The 20428-nt window shown below is 42.5% G+C and overlaps 1 protein-coding gene and 1 long non-coding RNA gene across 4 annotated transcripts in view; one reads left to right on the top strand and one right to left on the bottom strand.

Moving 5' to 3' along the window:
• Positions 1-20428, top strand: part of LOC106635409 (uncharacterized) — a 281598-nt gene that overhangs the window by 49211 nt on the left and 211959 nt on the right. The window lies entirely within an intron of this gene.
• Positions 1-20428, bottom strand: part of TMEM233 (transmembrane protein 233) — a 49549-nt gene that overhangs the window by 24499 nt on the left and 4622 nt on the right. The window lies entirely within an intron of this gene.

Raw genomic sequence — 20428 nt, 5'->3', positions numbered from 1 at the left:
CAGTCATTAAACGTTAAATTTCCAAAATGATCCCCTTTGACTCCATGTCTCACATCCAGGTCACACTGATGTAAGAGGTGGGTTCCCATGGCCTTGGACAACTCCACCCCTGTGGCAGGGTACAGCCCCCTTCCCTAGCTGCTTTCACAGGCTGGCATTGAGTGCCTGTGGCTTTTCCAGGTGCATGGTGCAGGCTGTTGATGGATCTACCATTCTGGGTTCTGGAGGACAGTGGCCCTCTTCTCACAGCTCCACTAGGCAGTGCCCCAGTGGGGACCTTATGTGGAGGCTACTACTGCATATTTCCCTTCCATACTTCCCTAGCAGAGGTTTTCCATGAGGGCTCTGCCGCTGCAGCAAATTTCTGCCTGGACATCCAGGCATTTCCATACATCCTCTGAAATCTAGGTGGAGGTTCCCAAACCTCAGTTATTGTCTTCTGCACACCCTCAGGACTAACACTACATGGAAGCTGCCAAGACTTGGGACTTGCACCCTCTGAGGCAATGGTCCAAGCTGTACCTTGGCTCCTTTTAGCCACAGTTGGGGCTGAAACAGCTGGGATGCAGGGCACCATGTCCAGAGGCTGCACACAGCAGGGAGTCCCTGGGCCTGGCCCATGAAACAATTTTCCCTCCTAGGCCTCCAGGCCTGTGATGGGAGGGGCTGCCTTCAAAGTCTCTAACATGCCATGGAGACATTTTTCCCATTGTCTTGGTGATTAACATTTGATTTCTGCAGCTGGCTTGAATTTCTCCCCAGAAAAAATGGGGTTTCTTTCTTTCTTTTTGTTTTTTTGAGATGGAGTTTCGCTCTTGTTGCCCAGGTTGGAGTGCAATGGTGTGATCTTGGTTCACTGCAACCTCCACCTCCCAGATTCAAGCAGTTCTCTTGCCTCAGCCTCCCGAGTAGCTGGGATTACAGGCATGCACCACCATGCCTGGCTAATTTTGTATTTTTAGTAGAGACAGGGTTTCTCTATTTTGGTCAGGCTGGTCTCGAACTCCTGACCTCAGGTAATCTGCCCGCCTTGGCCTCTCAGAGTGCTGGGATTAGAGGCATGAGCCACTGTGCCCGGCCGGGGTTTTCTTTTCTATCACATCATCGGGCTGCAAATTTTTCAAACTTTTATGATCTGCTTCCTCTTTAGCGCTTTGCCATGTAGAAATTTCTTCTGCCAGATCCCCTAAATCATTTGTCTCAAGTTCAATGTTCCATAGATCTCTGGGGCAGGGGCAAAATGTCGCCAGTCTGTTTGCATAGCAAGAGTGACCTTTACTCTAGTTCCCAACAAGTCCCTCATCTCCATCTGAGACCACCTTAGCCTGGACTTCATTGTCCATATTACTATCAGCATTTTGGTCAAAGCCATTCAACAAGTCTCTAAGAAGTTCTAAACTTTCCTACATCTTCCTGTCTTCTGAGGCCTCCAAGTCTCTAGGAAGTTCCAAACTTTCCCACATTTTCTTGTCTTCTTCTGAGCCCTCCAACCTCTGTCTGTTCCAACCTCTGTCTGTTACCCAGTTCCAAAGTTGCTTCCACATTTTCTGGTATCTTTATAGCAGCTCCCCACTCTCTGTGGTACCAATTTACTGTAATTGTCTGTTCTCACGCTGTTAATAAAGACATACCTGAGACCGGGTAATTTATAAAAGAAAGAGGTTTAATTGACTCACAGTTCCACAGGGCTGGGGAGGCCTCAGGAAACTTATAATCATGGCAGAAGGAGAAGTAAACATGTCCTTCTTCACATGGTGGCAAGAGAGAAAAGAATGAGTGCTGAGCGAAGGGGGAAGCCCCTTACAGAACCATCAGATCTTGTGAGAACTCACCCACTATCACAAGAACAGCATGGGGGAAACTGGCCCCATGATTCAATTACCTCCCACTGGGTTCCTCCCATGACACATGGGGATTATGGGAGCTACAATTCAAGATTGAGATTTGGGTGGGGACAGAGCCAAACAATATCACCCATGTAGATTTTAATAACCATGACTATAATCAGGAAACAGAAATGCTCCATCACCACAGAGAAATTCTCCCTGTGACTCCTTGTAAGTCACACCTTTCCTCTACGTCCATTGTCTGTTCACTTATATTTGTGGTGTTTGGACATTGTTGAGTTCTTTTCTAAGCTATAGCGCTCATAATTTCATAAGCCAACCACCCGTATTTGAGGGTGCTAAGCAGCAAGTTGCTGTCTCTCTTCATCCTGCAAAGTATTTTAAAATGAAGGGACTTCAGTTTCTTTCTGGTTTTAATTTTCCTCTGTTATCCAAATGGATCTTATAGAACAAGAGCATAGTCTAATGTTCTAAGAATTCATGACACTTCACTCTTAGAATATAGAACACATGGGTTCTCATCACGTATTTCATAAGGCATGCAGGAGTCTCCTGCAGTGACTCTTCTCTTTGCTCTGGGCCTAGGCTCATGTTGGCAAAACGGAATAACAGTGTTCAGGTCTTGACCAGATACCTTGAACCAGTGAAGGCCACACTTTGATAGGAGAGTGAGCAAGGTCCTCTCTCCTGTAGTAAATGCTAATGATCTCATGGTCACTGCAGCTGGTTATTTCAAACTTATTTATACAACCCTTCCCTGGATGGACACATGACACCTAAATACCCACGGGGGGAAAGTTGGGCAGAAGTCAGAAGTGACGGTGACCGTTTCTATGCTGAACCTCAAAAAGGTTGCTGTGGGGGACAGCAAGACAGTCATGAGGCTGTGCCAGGCAACTCCTGGCATCCACACCTCAAAGAAAAAGAGTCCAGAGTAACCCCATAAATTTTGATAACTGGCACTGAATACCGGTAGGTCTAATGTTCTGAGAGTTCATGACACTTCACACCAGACGGCAAAGCTACTCCACTGCCCTAAGCCAGGAAAATGCGGAAAGTACTTTGTCCTTTCCTTCTGGTCTTCAGATCAGAACTCTTGCTACATCCCACATGATACCCTGGATGAGACAGCAGTACCTATGGGATTGCTGCCAGTGAAGACCGGAGATGAAACTCTCCAAAGTTATATTTTTATATCTCCCTGTATTCATGGTTCCCAATTCTAGCTACAACTTAGAATTACCTGGGGTGGGAAGCTTAAAAAATTCCTATACCCAAGTTCCTTCCCAAACCAACTGAATCAGGCTCTCTGGGGGTGGGACCCCAGCATCAGAATTTTTTTTGAAAGTTTTTCAGGTTATCCTGAGTGCAGCTAGAATTGAGAACCACTGTCCTAGATAGACAGCCATTCATTAATTCATTTATTTGAAAACTACTTCTTGAGTATCACCTGTGTGGCTGGCACTGCTCCCTGCCCTCATGAGGCTTACTTTCTGGTGGAGATAAAAAATAAGTAAACATGCAAATAAATAAGATGAATACAGAATATTATTAAGGCAAAGAAAGTGGGGTGGAGGAGGCAGTTTTTTTTTTCTTTCTTTTTTTTTTTTTTTTTTTTTTAGCAGAAAGCGGGTAGACTGAGACCTGAAGGTTTGAGAAGAAGCCAGGCCTGCAGAGAGCAGTGGGGAGAGGATGCCTGGCAGGGAGGATGGCAATTATAAAGGTCTGGAGGGGGGAAAGAACTTTTTTATTGAAGGTTCCCCCAAAAATGCAGTGTGGCTGAGCTGTAGGAGTGAAAGAGAGAGGAGAGGGTACAAGAAAGGAAAGAAAAGAGAGGAGAGAGGAGAGAGATGAGATAAGGCCAAAGGGGAAGCCAGGAGCTATATTAGTCATAATAATGAATCATCATATTAAAATTATAGTTAATATTTATTGAATATTTATTCTGTGCCAGGCCCTGGACTAACCACTATATGTACATCATATAATTGATTCCTTACAATAACCCCCATGGGGATAGAAGTAATCTTATCCCCCATTTTACAGATGAGAAAACTGAGACTCAGAGAGTGGGACACCAACAGTCAAACAGTGTTTCTGTGTTCAAAAGCAACTTTCTAAGGGGACTACAAACGTAACCAAAAGTTAGTGCATCCATCCACAAAGCCCTTAGGATAATTATTTTATTATGCCCCAAAGAAATTAAGAGCAAGATTTGATGTACTGTTTGATGCACAGCACCAGGTAGATGACTTGACTTAAATTTAATAAAAATCTGGTTACTGATAGAGAACATAGGGCAAGTATATCTAAGCTGTGCTACTAATTTTACTGTCAAAAATTCATTTTCTTTGTTCTTGCCTCTCTCTCTCTCTCTCTCGTTGAGATGGAGTCTCTCTCTCTCACCCAGCCTGGAGTGCAGTGGTGCAATCTCGGCTCACTGAAGCCTCCACCTCCCACGTTCAAGCGATTCTCCCACCTCAGCCTGCCAAGTAGCTGGGATTACAGATGCACGCCACCATACCCAGCAAATTTTTGTATTTTTATTAGAGATGGGCTTTCACATGTTGGCCAGGCTGGTCTTGAACTCCTGACCTCAGGTGATCCGCCTGCCTCAGCCTCCCAAAGTACTCCCTGCTGGGATTACTGGTGGGTAGATGGGATTGGAACATTGTGCTTCCTCAGCTCTAAAGTCTTCCATGGCTCCCTATTTCCCTGGGAGAAACTCACATTCTTCATTCTGCCCTTCCCAACCCTGCAGGAGTGGCCCCTGCAGGCTCTCCTATCTCGTTTGGAGCCTTTTCCCTTGCTCACTGTCTCCCTGTTTCCTGCCCCCATCTGTGTCCAGGTCATCTCCTCTCTACTTGTGGCCCTCTTCTCTCTCTGTCTCATGTGGCCAGCATCTGCTCATTCTGGTCTTGGCTGACCTGTTGGCACCTTCAGGGCAGCCTTCTCAGGCCTCCTCATCTCTTCATTTTTTATTTTTTGAGACAAGGTTTTACTCTGTTGCCCAGTGGTGCAATCATAGCTCAGTGCAGCCTCAAACTCTTGGGCTTAAGCAATTCTCCAGCCTCAGCCTCCAGAGTAGCTGGGACCACAGGTGCATGCCACCACGCCCGACTAATTTTTTCATTTTCTGGTAGAGACAGGGTCTTGCTATGTTGCCCAGGCTGGTCTCAGACTCTTGTGCTCAAGTGATCATCCTGCCTCAGCCTCCGAAAGTGCTGGGATTACAGGCATGAGCCACTGCACTCAGCCAGGTCCCCACATCTTAAGTAGGTCCTGTGACCATAGTCAGTGGGTTCTGACTCAGCTCCTGATTTATTTCCTTTGTGCTCTTGACACGAGTCACAGTCATTTGATTCAGCAGCCTGTTGACTTTTGAGTGTTTGTTCTGCCACCTGACTGTGAGCTCCGTGAAGGCACAGACCATATCTCAATGTATTCATTGCTCCGGTGCCTAATGGAGGGTCTGACACCTAGCATTCCCTTAATATAGATTCCTAATAAAAAAGAAAAAATTCATACAGCTAGGTTTTCATTTTCCAACCTGTAGCCCTTTTTTTTTTTTTTTTGGAAACAGGCTTCTTGGGAATTTGCCCAAATATCTAGCCATTTGGACAGTTGATGATTACTGGTATGTAAAAAGAATGCTTGGTTGACCAAACAATTGGGGGGCTAGGGGAGGCATAGCATTAGGAGAAATACCTAATGTAAATGACGAGTTGATGGGTGCAGCAAACCAACATGGCACATGTATACCTACATAACAAGCCTGCACGTTGTGCACATATACCCTAGAACTTAGAGTATAATAATAAAAAAAAAAAAACAAAAAAACCCTTAGTTTTCCTCTTTTTTTTATTTTTATTTTTTTGACAGGGTCTCATTACATCACCTGGAATGCAGTGGTGAGATCATGGCTCACTGCAGCCTTGACCTCCTGTGCTCTAGTGATCCTCCCACCTCAGTCTCCTAAGTAGCTGGGACTACAGGCGCACACCACCACGCCTGGCTATTTTTTTTTTTTTTTTTTTTGAGACGGAGTCGTGCTCTGTCGCCCAGGCTGGAGTGCAGTGGCGCGATCTTGGCTCACTGCAACCTCCGCCTCCCAGTTCACGCCATTCTCCCGCCTCAGCCTCCCAAGTAGCTGGGACTACAGGTGCCCGCCACCACGCCCGGCTAATTTTGTTTCTGTATTTTTAGTAGAGATGGGGTTTCACCGTGTTAGCCAGGATGGTCTTGATCTCCTGACCTCGTGATCCGCCCGCCTCAGCTTCCCAAAGTGCTGGGATTATAGGCATGAACCACTTCGCCCAGCCAATTTTTTGTATTTTTTGAAGACGGGGTTTTGCCATGTTGCCCAGGCTGGTCTGGAACTCCTGAGCTCAAGCAATCCACCTGCCTTGGCCTCCCAAAGTGCTGGGATTACAGGTGTGAGTCACTGCACCTGGCCTCCTCATTTGTAAAATGGGGATAAGAATATCTATGCACAGGGCTGGGCGCAGTGGCTCACGCCTGTAATCCCAGCACTTTGGGAGTGCGAGGTGGGGGAATCACAGGGTCAGGAGATTAAGACTATCCTGGCTAACAAGGTGAAACCTCATCTCTACTAAAAATGCAAAAAATTAGCCGGGCATGGTGCCACGTGCCTGTAGTCCCAGCTACTCAGGAGGCTGACACAGGAGAGTCACTTGAACCCGGGAGGCAGAGGTTGCAGTGAGCTGAGACCACACCACTGCACTCCAGCCTGGGTGACAGAGCGAGACTCTGTCTCAAAAAAAAAAAAAAAAGAATATCTATGCACAGGTTGATTGTGAGGCTTAAGTGAGATGATGGTGGTAAAGGGGCCTGACACTATCTCACTTAATTTTGAAAACTGAAAGGTTGGCATTAATATTCCCATTGTATAGGTGGGAAAACCTAGGCTCAGAGAAGCTAGGATAAGAGCAGAGCTGGGATTCAGACTTAGGAGTTGAGTTCAGAGCCTAGCCCAACATGATGTTTGCCTTTGAATCTGTACCCTCTCCCAGTGTTCATGGTGGGAGCCAAAGGAGAAGATACAAGCAAAAATGGAAAGCAGTTTTGTGAAAAACTCTGGGATACATAAACAGACCTCTCAAAAAAGGTTCACAAAGCAGTGAAAGAAGCAAGGGCCAGAAAACCCACAAAAAGGAGAGAAAATAGTTGCAATTCACATATCTGATGAAGTATTTGTATCTAGAATCTATCTATCTATCTATCTATCTATCTATCTATCTATCTATCTATCTATCTTAAACTCAACAATAAAAAGACAAACAACCTAGTTAAAGAGGGGCAAAGTCTCTGATTGGACATTTCTTTGAAGAAAATATACAAATTGCCAGTAAGCACAGGAAATGCTGAACATCATTAGTCACTGGGGAAATGCAAATCAAAACCTCAAAAATATACCACTTTGCATCTACTGGGATAGCCACAATAAAAAAGATAATAACATGTGTTATTGAGGATATAGAGAAACTGGAACCCTTGTACAGGGCTGGTGGGATTGCAAAATTGTGTGGGTGCTTTGGAAATGGTCTAGCAGTTCCTCAACAAGTTAAACATATCGTTATCATACCACCCAACAATTCCACTCCTAGCTCTACACCAAAGAAAATTGAAAACATAAGTTCATACAAAAAAGTTGTGCATGAATATTCATAGCAGCATATTTTTAAGAGCCAAAAAATGGAATCAATCCAATGTCCATCAGTGAATGAATAGAAAAACACAATATAGAATATCCATACAACAGAATATTATTCAGCCTTAAAAAGAAGGAAGTACTGATTAATGCTACAACATGGATGAACCCTGAAAACAGGATGCTAAGTGAAAGAGGACATATGTGAAAGATCACATATTGTATGATTTCATTTATAAGAAATATCCAGAATAGGTAAATCCGTAGAGATAGACAGTAGATTAGAGATTGCCAGGGGTTGTGGGGATGAGTAGTGACTGCTAATGGGTTGTATTAGTCCATTCTCACGCTGCTATAAAGAAATACCTGAGACTGGTTAATTTATAAGAAAAGAGGTTTAATTGACTCACAGCTCCACATGGCTGGGGAAGCCTCAGGAAACTTACAATCATGGTGGAAAGCACCTCTTTACAGGACAGCAGGAGAGAAAATGAGTGCCAAGTGAATTGGGGAAGAGCCCCTTATAAAACCATCATAATGCCATGAGAACTCACTCACTATCATGAGAACAGCATGGGGGAAACCACCCCCATGATTCAATTACCTCCCACCAGGTCCCTCCCATGACAGGTGGGGCTTATGGAAACTGCAATTCAAGATGAGATTTGGGTGAGGACACAGCTAAACCACAACATTCCATCCATGGCCCCTCCCAAATCTCATGTCCTCACATTTCAAGACACAAAAATCATGCCCTTCCAACAGTCACCCAAAGTCTTAACTCATCCAGCATTAACCCCAAAGTCCAGATCCAAAGTCTCATTGAAGACAAGGCAAGTCCCTTCTGCCTATGAGCCTGTAAAATCAAAAGCAAGTAAGTCACTTCCTAGATACAATGGGAGTACAGGCATTGGGTAAATACACCCATTTTAAATGGGAGAAATTGACCAAAACAAAGGATGCAAGTCCAAAATCCAATAGGGCAGTCATTAAACCTTAACATTTCAAAATAATCTCCTTTGACTCCATGTCTCACATCCAGGTAATGCTGATACAAGAGGTGGGCTCCCATAGCCTTGGGCAGCTCTGCCTCTGTGGCTTTGCAGGGTATAGTCCCCGCCCTGGTTGCTTCCATGGCTGGTGTTGAGCATCTGTGGGTTGCACCAAGTGCATGGTGTAAGCTATTGATGGATCTACCATTCTGGGGTCTAGAGGATGGTGGCCCTCTTCTCATAGCTCCACTAGGCAGTGCCCCCATGGGGACTCTGTGGGGGGCTCTGACCCCACATTTCCCTTCCACACTGCCCTAGCAGAGGTTCTTCATGAGGACTCCACTCCTGCAGCAAACCTCTGCCTGGACATGCAGGCATTTCCATACATCCTCTGAAATCTAGGCAGAGGTTCCCAAACCTCAATTCTTGACTTCTGTGCACCCTCAGGCCCAACACGATGTGGGAGCCCCCAAGGCTTGAGGCTTGCATCCTCTGAAGCAATGGCCCAAGCTATACTTTGGCCCCTTTTGGTCATGGCTGGAGCTGAAGCAGCTGGGATGCAGGGCATCACGTCTGAGGCTGCACACAGCAGGGGGCCCTGGGCCCATAAAACCATTTTTCCCTCCTAAGCCTCCAGGCCTGTGATAAGAGGGGCTGCCTTGAAGGTCTCTGATATGCCCTGGAGACATTTTGCCCATTGTCTTGGTGATTAACATTTGGCTCCTGGTTACTTATGCAAATTTTTGTAGCCAGCTTGAATTTCTCCCCAGAAAATAGCTTTCTCTTTTCTATTGCATTGCTGGGCTGCAAATTTTCCAAACTTTTATGCTCTACTTCCTTCTGAATGCTTTACTGCTTAGAAATTTCTTCTGCCAGATACCCTAAATCATCTCTCTCAAGTTCAAAGTTCCACAGATCTCTAGGGCAGAGGTAAAATGCATCCGGTCTCTTTGCATAGCAAGAGTGACCTTTACTCCAGTTCCCAAAAATTTCCTCATCTCCATCTGAGACCACCTCAGCCTGGACCATATTGTTCATATCACTATCAGCATTTTGGCCATTCAGCAAGTCTCTAGGAAGTTCCAAACTTTCCCACATTTTCCTGTCTTCTTCTGAGACCTCCAAACTGTTCCAACCTCTGCCTGTTATCCATTTCCAAAGTCACTTCCACATTTTTGCGTATCCTTATAGCAGTGCCCCACTCCCTCAGTACCAATTTATTAATTCATTCTCATGCTGCTATGAAGAAATACCCAAGATAGGCAGGCATTTATCTCCAGGGCTGCCATAGTGCTTGGCATATAGCAGGTATTCAAACATTTTTGAGTGAATAAATGAATGTAGGAGAACGTCCCTCCCTGATTTCTACCCTTGAAGGATGGCAGTAGAAAGTTTCCCACATGCTGTGGAACCTTCTCTGGGGACCAAGCACCCTGTTGCACACTCAAGTGATGCTTCTTCATGTTGACTTTAAGCTCTTCCCCCTCATCTGAATTCCCTCTCCCAGCTTTGCTCTTTAAATATAAGAGTCAACTGCCACCTCAACCAGCTTCTTAACCATGGCGGCAGGGGCTAGAGATTGCCATCGTTGGAAGAGAAGGCTGGAGGCCCAGGCTTTCTCTGTCTTTGGCCTTGCAGATTTCTATTTGCCACTCCCTCAGCCTCCTTCATTTTCCTTCTCATTGAAAATGAGCCTTGGACTTTGCTATAATCAAACATGAATGTGGACAAGAAATCTGGGGGGGATGTTTGAAGTGATGGAGACATTGTCGCTGCTGTCTGCCATTTCCTCCTTTTGGTAGATACTTTCTACAGAATAGTGAGTAAAGGGAATCTTTTCAAGGGAAAAGATCATGGGCCACATGTCTTTCAAAAACATGAAGAATTTATCTCAGGAGCATCAGGTGCCCTCTCTCTGGCTGGGAGATAGATCCAAAAAGTGGGCTTATATTAGAGTGAGCTTCTACTTGGGTAGAGAAAGAGCTACTTCTTACCATTGCAGGCTAAAAAACCCCACTGGAATTGGAACAAAACAAAAACAACAGCAAAACTTCTGTTAACTCTCCAAGCATTAACTTTGGGGCAGGAGCTGTGCTAAGCTGTAGTTTCTCTGTCCTCAATGATCTTCAAGACTAGAATAAAATATCAGAATAAAAGCATTTTTCTTAAGTTAACTAGAGAGCTGACCATTTCAGCTCTGGAATGATATATGATTTAGAGCAAGAATCACCTTTTGGGGTGGATAAGAATGCATCTAATTACTAGTTGGGCATGGTGGCTCACGCCTGTAATCCCTGCGCTTTCATAGGCCGAGGTGGGAGAATCTCCTGAGCTCAGGAGTTTGGAGACCAGCAAGAAATACAAAGATTAGTCGGGTGTGGTGATGCATGCCTGTAGTCTCAGCTACTTGGGGGCCTGAGGATGGGGCAGGAGGGTCGCTTGGGCCCGGGAGGTGGGGGCTCCAGTGAACCATTTTTGCACCACTGCACTTGAGCCTGGGAGCCAGGGTGACAAAGCGAGACTCTGTCTCAAAAAAAAAAAAAAAAAAAAAAAAATTGCATCTAATTACTAACCTTGTTCTCCATGTTGAATTCCTTTTTATCTTTAGAAAAATGCTCATTTCAGACTAGAAATGAGGTCTACATACTTTTTACGGAAACTTTGGAAAATATTATAACTTTTGATAGGAATATTTGAAATGATAATAGGCAAGATTTGTCAAGAACTTTGCATATATTATCCCATTTAATTCAGACAACAATCCCTTGGAGGTAGGTGATATTGTATAAGTACCGCACGCTAACCGATTGCGCCACTGGAGCTCTGAGGTAGGTGATATTATTTCCAATTTACAGATGAGGAAATAGAGACTCAGAGAGGTTAAATAATTCAATGAATTTCACCTAACAATAAACAGTAGTGCCAAGATTAAAACCCTGGTGGGTCTGATGATAGAGTTTGTGCTCTACATATTATAACTCTTTATACTGTAACTGTCCAGAATCCTGCTACTTAGAGGAAATCATTGTAGACAGTTTGAAATACTTTCCAGCCTTTTCTTCCCCCATGCACGTTCACGCTTTTAAGGGTCAATGTATGGGTATATGGCTACTTTTAATTGATAAAGAATGAAGGATCTCTTTGCACAGACAATTTTGTGTTTTGTCCTGTTTTTCCACTTGGCCCTTCACCCAAGCATTTCTCTGTATCATAAAAATTCTTCAAAAGCACTATCCTAACTGTGCTGTAACACTCTATGTTATAAATAGATGGATTATTATTTGGTTTGCCAATCCTATTTTGCAATCAATATTTATGTCTCTTTTACATTTATAGCAACAATAATGAATATTAAGCAGTTACTCTGTGCTAGGCACCATGCTTTACGTTTAGGAACTCATTTTATAATTTATTTCATAACTAATGCTGGATGAACATCTAATATGTAAATACTATACTCCATTTAGCTCATGGTTTTTCATTTTAATCTCTTGGTGAGGCTTTCTTTGTATAAACCTTGTGTGTTTCCTAAATTTTTTCGGGAACTTTAAATTTTGTTTGCTATTGCTAATGCCAATATTCTGATCTGTTGAGTTCAGTCAATACTGAAATCCTAATTTTAGAACAAATTTTTTTTAGAACATGTTTTTTTCTTCAAACAACGTCTTCTAATTCTTCAAATTTTAGAACATGTCTTTTTTTTAGAACATGTTTTTTATTCTTCAAACCACATCTCTCTTTCAAAACCATCCTCATCGTCTTCATTCCTTTATGTCTAGCACATATTTGGTTAGTGAGAAGTGAGTTTTCTCCCTCTCTCTGTCTCTGTTTCTTTCTTTCCCAGAGTCCCCTCCTTATACTCCCCTCCATCTGTAGACTTACATAAATTTCTGAACATAGTCTGATACTTTTTTCCACGTGCAAGAAACTCTTTTTAAGTAGATCAATATTGTTTTAAATTCCAAACTCCTAGATAGCAGGCTCCTATCAAAATAGCTTGATGTATGTGGGCACTTAGTAAATATTTTTAGGAATAACATCTGAAGTTTTAGATGACTTTGGGATTTCTAGTTTAGATTTTGCTTGCTCCTGTTTCTACACCTAAAAGTCGTGCTGGGCATTCTGAGACTGGGCTTCCAGACTACAAGGTGCATTTCCTCTTCAGCACCGTTAATTCATTCATGCTCGTCTCTCTTCTTCTTGGGCTTTTGGGCTTTTTCTCTCCATAAATATTTTCAGGACAAGTGAGAATTGTCCTTTTGGCTGTCTATGGTTAGAGCCAAAAGCTAGGGAGGAATTCTGCCAGGCTTGATTGAGAGTATTGTATGATGCTTCTTATATTGATGGGGGTAAATCTGTTAAAAGAGAAAGCTTCCAGAACAATCAAAGCTGTTTCCTATCAAAGGGTAAGGCAGGGCCAGACGTGGTGGCTCACGCCTCTAATCCCAGCACTTCGGGAGGCTGAGGGGGGGTAGATCCCTTGAGCACAGGAGTTCAAGACCAGCCTGGGCAACATGGTGAACCATCTATACAATAAATACAAAAAAGTTTAGCTGGGCATGGTGGTGCGCGCCTATAGTTCCAGCTGCCTGGGAGGCTGAACCGGGAGGATGGACTGAGCCTGGGGAGGTCAAGGCTGCGGTGACCTGTGGTTGTACCACTGCACTCCAGCCTGTGCAACAGAGTGAGACCCTGTCTCAAAAAAAAAAAAAAAAAAAAAAAAAGGAAAGGCATAGCTGTCTGATTATAATGCTTCATGGGGGTAAGGACTGTCATGGTTGATTTTGTTGGAGAGGCTTACCACATTTCTGAGCCTCAGTTTTCTTAAGGATAAATAAGGAGGAGAGCTTTCTTATGTCCCTTGCTGGGATTTTTGCAAGGAACAAGTGAAATTGTGTCAGTATGAAATGCTTTAAAAAGTAAAGACAAATGTATAAATGTTATAATAACAATAGTAATAGAAATACTAAACTACTATAAAAATTACCCACAGCAAAGAACAAATAAAGTTATCAAAAGAGGGAGTAAAATAGAGAAAGTCTCCTTTAGTTGGGGGAATAGAAGATATGACACAAAGGGTAAAGGAAACAGAAAGACAAGTTTCTGAATTTCACCCGTGGCAAAAAAAAAAAAAAGAGAGTGAGGGAAGAAGGAAATTAGCAAAAGTTTGGCTAGGGAGACTCATTAAAAACACCTAACTTAGCCAGGCATGGTGTCTCATGCCTGTAATCCCAGCACTTTGGAGGCTGAGGCAGGAAGATCACTTAAGGCCAGGAGTTTGAGACCAGTTTGGGCAACACAGGGAGACCCTGCTTCTAAAAAATAATTAAAAAATTAGCCAGGCATAGTGGCTCATGTCTGTAATTCCAGCACTTTGGAGACTGAAGTGTGAGTATCGCTTGAGCCAGAAATTGAGGCTGGAGTGAGCCATGATTGCACCATTGCACTCCAGTCTGGGTGACAGAGTAAGACCCTGTCTCAAAAACAAAAACAAAACAAAAAACAACAAAAACCAACCAAACCAAAAAAACATGCAAGTTGGAAGAAAGGGGGAGAGGTGGGTCTACAATGCAAGAATGTTAAGGATGGAGTACCATGCAATCTTCCCATATCAATAGCAGCTGTACTCATTAAAGTGAGAATCAAGGTATTATTAAGAACAGTATTTCCCAAAATGTGTGCTGTGGCATATTAGCCTTATGATCCAGGAAAATGCTTAGTAAATGCCCCATACTATATTATTCCATTAAGGAGCCATAATGCACAGGGGTTTGCCAAAGGCTCCGAAAAGCTCCAAAGGAAAGAAAAGACTTAACTTTTGCTCAACTCAGCATTTGGTTTCTCAATTTAATCCTCTCCTGCACCTGTACCTTTTTTGGTAAAATTTGTTATCATCACACACAACTAGTTTTCTGAGAAGCACCATGTTGGAAAGTCTGGCTTAATTCTTGAACTTGAAGACCTGGACATTCTCAGGTATGTTCAGGCTCACATTTTTGGATGAGGGGCTTTGAGCTGAAGAGTGTCCTGCCCTGAGCTAACGAGCTGAGAATAAAGACAAATTTCTAAACGTGGACCAACTGGTCTGCAGTGTGAGCATATTGGTGAGCTCTGGACCAGCCAGGAAAATTATCCTTGTGAACCAAGACTTGGCCAACCTCTCAGTGACCCTTGGCATTTGCCTGAGTCTCCTGGATATTTTCCAAAAAAGGTTTTGGCAGGAATGCAGAACACAGTTGGGGAAGGGAAGCAAACCCTCAGAGATAAAGGTAGGAGCAGACTTTGGCCTATGTAGTCATTCATTCATTAATTCATTTATTCATTCATCAAATGTTTGTTACATGTGGACTTCATGCTTGACATTGTGCTAGGTGCTGGGGCTAACAGTGTAATCTTAAGGGCCTCACATACACAAATCAGTGCAAGGAAGTAAAGATGATCCAAGAGGAAATCTGTTTAGAGTAAAGAGGGCACAACCTTGAGTGAAAGAGAGGAGGCAATCAAAAAAGGCTTCATGGAGGAGGTGATTTTCTAGCTGAGCCTTGAAAGAGGAGTGGAGTCTGCATTTTAACAAGATCCTTAGGTGATTAAAGTTCTAGGATGTGAGTCCTACCTGAGCTCACCTTGATGATTATTTGAAGGTATTCTTCAAAGTCATCATTGACATTCACACATAAGCCAGAAATAGTTTTCTTACTATTTAATGACAAGCTCTACCTCAACCACAGCCTTTTTGGCCAACTCATTTAATAGCTGCTGTCTTGTTATCTTATCTGCCACTCATCTGGGCAGATAATGACTTAGGAGGGGAGGTTCTATCTGAATTTCTTTCTTTTTACTTTTTTTTGTTTGTTTGTTTTGAGACAGGGTCTCGTTCTGTTGCCCAGGCTAGAGTGCAGTGGCGTGATCTCGGCTCCCTGCAACCTCTGCCTCCTGGGCTCAAGTGATTTTCCTGCCTCTGCCTTTTGGGTAGCTTGGATTACAGGCACTCACTGCTGTGCCCAGCTAATTTTTTATTTTTATTTTTATTTTTGTAGGGACGGGGTTTTATCATGTTGCCCAGGTTTGTCTCGAGCTTCTGCGCTCAGGTGGTCCACCCGCCTCAGCCTCCTAAAGTGCTGGGATTACAGGCATGAGCTTCCGTGCCTGGCCCTCTTTTTATGTTTTATTATGGAAAGCTTTAAATGTATACACAGTTTGACAGGGTAATATAATAAATCCCCATGTTCCCATAACCCAGCTTCCACTGTCATGCATTAGTGGCCAATCTTGTTTTATCTCTATCCCCACATATTATGTTACAACAAACCCAGCCATTACAGCATGTCATCAGTAAATTTAAATGGCTCTTAAAATGTATTTTTTAAAATTAGGAGCACACAGATTTACATCTTGAAATAGACATAGTCTGTACTGCTAATGATCTGAAAGGACTCTAAAAACAGTTTAAATTCTAGGTTCCTAAATACCAAATGCCAGTGGCCACCAAGTGGCAAAACTTATGAAAGTAACTGATGAGGCAGGGCTGCTGGGGAAATGTGCATATTTGCAAAATCTATGGGTATCTGGAATGCGGCCTTCCCATGATGACACACTTCAGACAGGGTCTTCATCATCTGGAACCATCTGAATGCTCTTCAGAGCTTCAAGCAAGAAATTCACAAGAAATAATTCACAGGGGTCTGTAATTTTAATACGCCTTTTCTCAGGTGACAATCTCAGCTGTGGAAAGAGCCAGAGAACATTGGGAGAAGTGACAGGGAGAGATCCAATGAATCAGCATTTGGTGCTCCAACTAGTGGGCAGCGTCAAGCTCTCTGGATCAGTTGCCTGCACCAAGACCTGTTATTTCCAAGTTCGCAGACACACATGATCTTCTCCCTACACCTACCTGAAGTCCACTTGAAGCAGTTTTGACGTGTGAGCAGTCAAAACTATGTTTCAAGCTCTGGTGCAGCTCGGGTCAGATGGAAAAAACATGTGGTTTGTTTTGTTTTTCATCCTGTGAGTATTTACTGACCACTGACCTTATCATCCACAGCAGGTATGGTCAGACTTGGGGCATGGCTGTGGCTTACAGTGCCAGCCCACAACCAGATAATGGGTTGTGATAAAGCCTTCAGGCCAACCATCCATTATCAACTGCATCTTCTGTGGGGGTGAGAGACTGGTTGCCTTGTTTTCAGGAGCATTTCTCTGTCTCTTTTCTATGTTGAATCCCATTTCGGGATCCTGTGTCCTTTTCTTGACTTACTCCCTTCTTTTTGGGAGGCACATTTGCCCATGACTTTCTGAGAAAAGATGTTTGCCAGGCAACTTATTTGAGATCTTAAATGTCTGGAAATGTCTTTATTTTTCTCTCTCCCTTGAATGATTATTTAGATGTGTCTAGAATTGAAGTTGCAAATAATTTTCTTTCAGGATTTTTGAAGTCATCTTTTCACTTTTTTTTTTTTTTTTGAGACGGAGTCTCGCTCTGTCGCCCAGGCTGGAGTGCAGTGGCGTGATCTCGGCTCACTGCAAGCTCCGGCTCTCAGGTTCACGCCATTCTCCTGCCTTAGCCTCCCGAGTAGCTGGGACTACAGGCGCCTGCCACCACGCCTGGCTAATTTTTTTTGCATTTTTAGTAGAGACAGGGTTTCACCGTGTTAGCCAGGATGGTCTCAATCTCCTGACCTCGTGATCCGCCCGCCTCGGCCTCCCAAAGTGCTGGGATTACAGGCTTGAGCCACCGCACCTGGCCTTCACTATTGTTTAGCCTTCAGCATTCCTGATCAGAATTCTGAAGCCATTGTTAATCCATATGTGGATTAATAATGTTTCCTTTCTTTCAAAGTTTACAGAATTGGAGAGAAATTTTACCCTTGAACCTCTGAAATTTCACCAAGATGTGCCTTGGTATGTCTTGCTTCATTCACTTTATTGAGTATTGGGGGATTCTTTTAATCTGGAAATTCATGCGTTCAGTTCTGGGAATTTTTTTCTATATTACTTATTTGATAATTTCCTCTCTTTAATTCTCTTTGTCCTTTCCTTTTTGTGGAACTTTCCTTTTAGATGTTAGATTTCTGGGAATGAGTATCAAATTTTATTATATATATTCTTGACTATTTTTATCTTTTTTGGAGAATATTTTCCTCCTTTATTTTTTATTGTGGTAAAATATGCACAACATAAAATTGACCATTTTAACTATTTTTAAGTATACAGTTCAATGGCATTAAATACATTCACACTGTTGTACAACCATCACCACCATCCATTCCCAGAACTTTTCTATCTTCAGAATTGAAACTCCATACCCATTAAACAGTAACTCCCCATTTCCCTCTCCCCATAGTCTCTGGCAACCACCATTCTACTTTCTGTCTCAAGAATTAGACCACTCTAGGTATTTCATATAAGTGGAATCATATAATATTTGTCCTTTTGTGACTGGCTTCTTGTATTTAGCCTAGTATTTTCAAGGTTCATCCAGGTTGTAGCCCATGTCAGAATTTCCTTCCTTTTAAAGACTGAATAATATTCAATTTTATGTATATAACACATTTTGTTTACCTATTCATCCATCGATGGACACTTGGGTGACTTCCATATTTTCCATCTTTTTGATTTTTGCATTACTTCTTCAGCCTCCCTCAACATTAACTTGCAATCTTTCTCTATTTTTATTTTATTTTTTCAGCTCCAGCTCAAAGGAGCTTCTGCTGGTTTTTTTTTCAGTCTACCCACATATTTTTTAATTCCCAAGAGCTCTGTTTTGCTTCTCTGGCTGTTTTATTTTTTTCAGCCGGTTCTTGTCTTGTGGACACAATATAGTTTCTTATTCTCTGGGGATGCTACTCACCTATTCTTGAAGTTTTCTTCTACATCTTGTATTATTTGTTACCTTATACTTCATTTTTTTTTTTTTTTGTAAACTGCAGGTCTTTTATTTCAGAAGAGTTTTTCATATGTCTGATAATCTTTAGTTGACTCATCATATTTGAAAGTGAGACACTGAAAAGCTGCTTGGAAGTTTTTTGCATGAGGATGGAGCTTGTTAATGGGTGGGTGGATTGCATCCTCTCTCTGGAGGACTCCTAAAGATTTTTTCTTTTGGACTGGTCACATCCTTGGAGAGAAATTCTCCGATTTCTGTCCAGGAAACCAAGTTGGGGAAGGAGCTTCCTTGTTCAACATTGCAGCTTTCCATTAATCTCGTTTTCAGCTTGGCACCTAAACCCTTCTCTCAGCTGTGCCTGGTGTCCAGAGTCATTCTGTTTAATCTTACCAGAGAGAAAATCTCTAATCTTCTGTCTGAGTTGGTGAGGAAGTGGGGGCCTGGCTGTGTGGGGTGGTAGGTGATCTCTGGCAGTCCCACGACTTCATAAACAGACTTTCAAAGATTTTCCCTACCCTTTATTCCTAACATCAAAGGCAGTATCTTCAGCTGGTACCTCCAATTTCTGAGCTTTCCTAGAGTTTTGCAGAGAAAATTGACTTTCTTCTTGTTGGCTACTATTTGTGCAGGATTTAGATTTCAGTGTCATCTACTACGTAAAATTAGTTGATGCCCAGCCAGCTATTTTCCATTGTCTAAGATTTTGTCACCATCTCATTTCTTCTTCTGTTTTCCTAATTTGTTCTTGAGTGTTTATATCCTTTTAAATTCATTTACTACGATTTTTTTTTTAATTCTGGGCACATAGTAAGTGTATACATTTACGGGGTACATGAGATGTTTTGATACAGGCATGCAATGTGAAATAAGCACATCATGGAGAATGGGGTATCCATCCTCTCAAGAATTTATCCTTTGTGTTACAGACAATGCAATTACACTCTTTAAGTTATTTAAAAATTACAATTAAGTTATTATTGACTACAGTCACCCTATTGTGCTACCAAATAGCACTTACTATCATTTTAAGTGGTCTTAGAAGGGGTGGGAGCAAAACAGGTATGTTTAATATTTCACGATTAATCGAAAGTCCTCTTTGCTTATTTGTATGTGTTTCAGTTTGGCATTAATATTTACCTTTATGCTGCAACAAATTTTTATTCCAGTGACATGTCTACTACTGATCATTGTTTTATTCTTATCAAATTTGCTAGTCTCAGTAAAAACAGAAAAACTGGGAAAGATAATGGCTTGTATCTCTAGAACAGACACATCTTCCATCATCTACATCACCATCATCAACATCAATACTTATTGAATTCTAGCTGTATTCTAAGCAGTGACCTGAAAACTTTTAACTTTTATTATCTAATCTCCACAATTGCACTTGGGTAAATACTATCACAACCCCCATTTACAAGGTGGAAAGACCAAGCTTCAGAAAGATCAAGGCACTTGCATAAAATCATAAGCACATCAAAGAAAAGGATTTGAACCTTAATGGTTGGTCTCTAGACAGGTTCTCTAGACAGGTATGTAAGACATCTCAGGCAATGGTGTGCTTGAGAATCTCGACTAGGGGTTGCCCCATTCCCCTTGAAGGCATTTAGAAATGTGGGAGCATCTGTGGTGGTCTCAATGATTTTGGGGTGCTACTGGTATTTGGTGGAAAGACTCAAAGTACTACTGTCCTGCCATGCCATGAATTGTCCCCCAATAAAGGGCAAATCCCCACACACCTATTGGTAGGTGTGAGACAGATGTGCTAATGAAAAGCTTATAAGCCATCCAGTCAAAAGTCATTGGTTATTGTGTATCCATAATTAGAGTGACCAGTTGGTTCAGTTTTGCAAATGATTACATCATGATGTCATCAAGAATTGAGGGTGGGCACAAACTCGTCTTCTGAGTCAGGTAGCAAATTCCAGCTACAAAACCAATAGACAGTGAACTAACCCTAAATTTGCCAACACTCTTGCAACTTGCCTAGAGCCCCACTTCTTTGAGATCCAGGAGGGCAGAGACCTTGCTGATC

The sequence above is a fragment of the Pan paniscus genome, chromosome 10 (assembly GCF_029289425.2).
Source record: "Pan paniscus chromosome 10, NHGRI_mPanPan1-v2.0_pri, whole genome shotgun sequence".
Classification (NCBI taxonomy): Eukaryota; Metazoa; Chordata; class Mammalia; order Primates; family Hominidae; genus Pan; species Pan paniscus.
The sequence above is the reverse complement of the archived record's forward strand: the minus strand, read 5'-3'. Positions and strand labels throughout refer to the sequence as shown.